Raw genomic sequence first — 5,119 nt, forward strand, 5'->3', positions numbered from 1 at the left:
GACGGGGGCGGAGGGGGGCCGTGCCTCCCAGCATAAACTTGCCATGTCACCTTGACCTCCTACGAAGCGAGCTGCCCTCCATGCTGGGGGCTGGGGACACGCCCGTGGGGTGAGCCTCCTGCTGCCTCACCGCTCGGGAATGAACGCCACGGGACCGTGACGGTTGTCCCGAGCAGGCCGTGGCGGACTGCTGCCTGGCCTGGAAGACAGCTGCGTGTGGGCTCGGTGGAGGGAGAGGAAAGTCATTCCCGGCTGCAGGGGCCCTCCCCGCTCAACGACCCTCTGGCCACCCGCAGGAATGTGTTTTCCCATACATTCGGAGACCTAGCTAGCGGGCTGGAGGGGCTTTGCTACAGCTCCGCCCCGAAGATCTCAGTGAGGAGGGGACAGAGGGGGACAGGGAGGAGCAAGCCTCGAGCTCTGTCCACTCTGTCCTCTCGACTGGAGGGACGAGTGTCAGAGACACCAGGACGCTCCTTCATTTGCGACAGTGGATGGAGCAGAAACTCCCTGCACGGGGTGGGCTGTGTGATCTCCCTCTCGCGCCCCCTCCCAGACCACAGCCAGGGCCGCCAGCAGCCCCCGCAGCGGCGCCGAGCAAGCTGGAAGCCGGCGTCCCTTCCTCTGAGTGGCCGCAGCCTGAGGGCACAACTCAATGGAGAACGGCAGCCCCAACTCAGCCCCAAAGCCCCCCCGCACGGTCGGACACGGGGGCCTGACGCGGAAGGTGCGTGCTCGGGGCAAGGGCGAACATGCGTGCGTTCCCACCGAGGACGGTCTCGGCACTGCGCTCAGTGGGGAAGAAGGGGCACGAGAAACCCTTCGGGGTCTGTTTCTCGAAGTCCTAGAATCCCTGTCTCATTTGACGATAAGAACCCAAGCGCGGCTGTCCCACAGAAGGAGAGTCACTTCCGATTCGGAGCAGACCCCAAAACGACGGTTTCCAAATATGCCCGACCACACAGCCTATCGGCCACACGTACTTAAATTAGACACCATGACCGAGTGGGATTTATCCAGGAGTTCGAGCTTGGTTTAACATTCAAAAATCAATTAATGCGGGCCACCTGGGTGGCTCAGTGGTTAAAGCCTCTGCCTTCAGCTCAGGTCATGATTCCAGGGTCACGGGATCGAACCCTGCATCAGGCTCTCTGCTCAGCGGGGAGTCTGCTTCTCCCAAAAAACAAAAACATAAATAAAATATTTAAAGAAAATCAATTAATGTACTAGAGGCCATATTAACAGAATAAAGGACCATCTCAAAGGGCACAAAAAACCTTTGATGAAGTCCCAAGTCTTTGCATGATTTAAAAAATAAAAAGTCTAATAAAACCTGCATAAACAAGTAAATGGGGGTGCCTGGGTGGCTCAGTCGTTAGGCGTCTGCCTTCGGCTCAGGTCATGATCTCAGGGTCCTGGGATCGAGCCCCACATTGGGCTCCCTGCTCAGTGGGGAGTCTGCTTCTCCCTCTGCCTCTGCCCCCCAACTTGTGCCATCTCAAAAAACTTAATTAAAAAAGTTTTTTTTTTAAAGATTTTATTTACTTATTTGGCAGTCAGAGATCACAAGTAGGCAGAGAGGCAGGCAGAGAGAGAGGAAGGGAAGCAGGTGCCCTGCTGAGCAGGGAGCCGTAAGCGGGGCTCGATTCCAGGACCCCGAGATCATGACCTGAGCTGAAGGCAGAGGCTTAACCCACTGAGCCACCCAGGCGCCCCTAAAAGTGTCTTAAAAAAAACAAGTAAATAACTAAATGAATACATCAAGGGTCCTCAAAGCAAGGGCAGCAGGGAACATGTGGCCTCATCGCCGCAGCGGGGTGCGAGGGAGTGGGTGGGCGGCGGCCAGCAGAGCCGTCTGCGTCCCCCGCCGCCCACCGAGCCGCAGGCTTGCAGGGGTGGCTTTATGATCTGGCGACGGCGACACACCGGCCACGAGGGCAGGGCTGAGAGACGAATGGCCAGGCAGCCGCACGCAGGACAAGGGAGCAAAACAGTCCTCACGCTGGACACGGTGTCCCGGCCGTCACGGATCCACCCGCCCAGATGAGCCGTCGGCCTCCTCGTCCCCCTTTTCCTCCAAGCAGAGAAGTTTCCAGACCAAATAAGGCTGCAGCTTTTGCACTGCTCCCAGCACACGCCACAGTTCCCTTTAAGTGCCAGGTTATAACTCCGGCCTCAAACGTCCCAAAGCAGCACGGTGCCCGTCAGCCCGCCGGTCCCTCGGGTAACGGTCCAAACAATCTGGTAAACACAGAGCGGGCGGGTCCCGTCCTTGGCCCACCAGCAGGGGGGGGAGGGTGAGCCCTGTTGTCCCCAAGGAAGCCAGGTGTGCCCACGCAGGGCTGACTGGCTCCTGGGGCCCCGGGCGCCCTCCCCAGGGCCCCAAGTGGGCAAGGCTGTGGGTCAAACCCTCCCGAGGCACCTGCCCCTCCTGGTGTCTGCAGCTTTGCAGACCTTCCCTGAGCACGCACGTGCCAGGCAGTCTTGGGGGCCCTGGGACCTTAAAGCCTTTCACCTGCACAGCAACCTGGGGGGGGGTGGTGGCAGGTCCTGTTATTCACCCACTTTACAGATGGGGAAACAGAGGCAGGAGCCACACAGCCCATATGGGGTGAATCTTGAATGAACCCCCAAACTGACCTGGTCCACGCTGGGGCTCCATCCTGTGCCATGTTGCTCCCTAACCCCAAAAGGAGAGACGGGGCTCCCTGCTCAGTGCCCACCCAGAAGGGAATCCTCAGCGCTGGGCGGCTCCTCCAGAAGGGCTGTGGCCCGCAGGTTACCAGCAAGACCACCCTCACAGCCTGGGAAGATGTCTGGCTTGGCACTTTTTTTTTTTTTCTTTTTTTGGGCTACCCTGTCCGGGCCAAATGTAGAACATTCTTCAAGCAACCAGCTACAAATATCATCCTAACAAGGTCTCCCTGGGATGAGAAACAGAAACTTTTTGTGCTGCAACAGTCAACTCTGACATTTTAACAAGGCGTCACAACCAGCCGGGAGGTTGGCGGGGGAGGGTACAGGCTCCTGCAAGGGGCAGGTGGGCGTGGCGGCCACAGCAAACCCTGTGCCCGGCACTGCCACGGAGCCTAACCCAGACCTAGGGCTTAGGACACACGACGCTGCCCACAGATCCTTCTGTGGATGCCTTGGCCTGGCTAGAGGTGAAGACTGTTGTCAACCCCATCACCGATGAGCAGAGGAGCTCAGGGAGGTGGGCACTTGTGGAAGCCCACCCAGGGCCTTCTGATTCCGGAGGCCTCCCACCACCCCAGCCCATGCTGTATTGCCTTCCTTCCTCTACTTCGCGCTCTTCCTGGCAAGGTGGCCCCTGGGAAGAGCTCTCTCTAGAGCAGAGGTGTCCTGATTCGATACTGCCTCCATGCTGGGACTGAGTATGCCCAGTAAGATGTACAGACAAAGGCATGACTGGACCAGCAAAGATCGTGCTAGCTGCAAGTAACAGAAACCTAAGGCAGACCTTCTTCAGCTAAAAAAAGACACTAGTTCAGGACACTGGGAAGAATGGGGTAAAGGTCAGGTATGGCTGGATCCAGGTGCTCAAACCACATAATTGTGTTATTTTCCTACCCTTGTTTACCTGTTTCTATGCTGGCCTCCTTCCCGCCTACAGACGGGCTTCCTCTCTGCCAGCCACTCTCAGGAAAAAGAGCGAACATCTTTATTTCAGCATCCGCATGTGAACCCCAGGCTAGACCCCTGATGGGCCCTGTTTGGACTCTGGCCCGTCCCTGAACCAGGCCTTGCTGTGGCCAGAGGATCAGAGTTTATTACCACAAAGACAGGGAGAAAAAGCAAGCATCCTCAGCATGCGAGACAGGTGCCACTGTGTCCCTCGAGGACAGTGAAACACTGCTCTGTGTGCATAGATCTCATTTCCTCGAAATCTTGTTTCCCACCAACCACTGGCTGCTAGGGGCAGCGAGAACTTTAGCTAGCCATCTGCGATGCTCCACGTGGCTCCTGCAGGGGGCGGCACCCTGTGCTGACACAAACCACCCAGAGGACTGTGTTTGGCATGCGCGCACGCACGCACGCGCGCGCGCGCACACACACACACACACACACACACACACACACACACACAGCCATGGGGTCCCCACTGCTTCCCCTTCCTGCACAGTTCAGTCCTAAAGCCAGCTGACAGGAGCAGGGAAGGCGTCCACATGAGGAGGAGGTAGGGGGCCACGGTCCACCCTGGGCATGGAGAGAGGGTGTCTGCCCTAGGCAAGGGAACGGGCTGGCCCCGGAAGAGGGTGGCCCCACATCTGCGAAAGCAGACAGTCCGAGAGCATGAGCCTGGGGCCAAAGACACAGTCAATAAACGAGCTGAATAAAGGGCACTTGGGGACCAGTGGCAAGACAAGACAGAGAAGGCTCCTAAGAACAACAAAGACATCTTTTTTCTTTTTTGAGGATTTTGTCAGAGAAACAGTCAGAGAGAGAGAGGGAGAGCACTCACGATGGGGGAGGCAGAGGGAGAAGCAGGCTCCCCGCTGAGCAGGAGCCCGATGCCGGGCTCGATCCCAGGACCCCGGATCATGACCTGAGCTGAAGGCAGACACCTAACTGACTGAGCCACCCAGGCGCCCAGAACAACACAGACATCTTGAACGCTTGGTCAGGGAGGCTGAGGTCACAGGGACACGAATGGCATTTTGGGTCAGCAGATGCAAGTTCTGTGAGACCAGGTCTGGTGAGGGCAGGCGGGTCAACCCTGGGTTCTGAGCCCGCAGGAAGGCAGGGTCTCTGCCACCTGCCTTTCCTCCCGGGGGCGGCAGCCTCTCTCCTGCCATCTCTCCACGGAGGCTGGCCTGGTTTGGACCAGTTACAACCCCAGCCTTCCCGACTTCAAACTTCTGTTCTGATAAAAATGCCAAGGGTTTCTTCCCTGCCCTTTGTCATCTGTGAATGGGGACAAGGCCCCCACAGGAGCCCTGCATGGCCACCTCCTTGCTCTGGGTGCTGCCAGCGCCTTCGAGATGCCGAGCGCTCGGAGCAAACGTGGGCTGGCCCTGAGCTCCGGGCCACTCCGGGAAAGGCACGGGGAGCAGAGAGGGGAAAGCGCGTTCACCACAGACACACAACACACACGGCA

Source organism: Mustela nigripes, chromosome 1 (genome assembly GCF_022355385.1).
Source record: "Mustela nigripes isolate SB6536 chromosome 1, MUSNIG.SB6536, whole genome shotgun sequence".
Classification (NCBI taxonomy): domain Eukaryota; kingdom Metazoa; phylum Chordata; class Mammalia; order Carnivora; family Mustelidae; genus Mustela; species Mustela nigripes.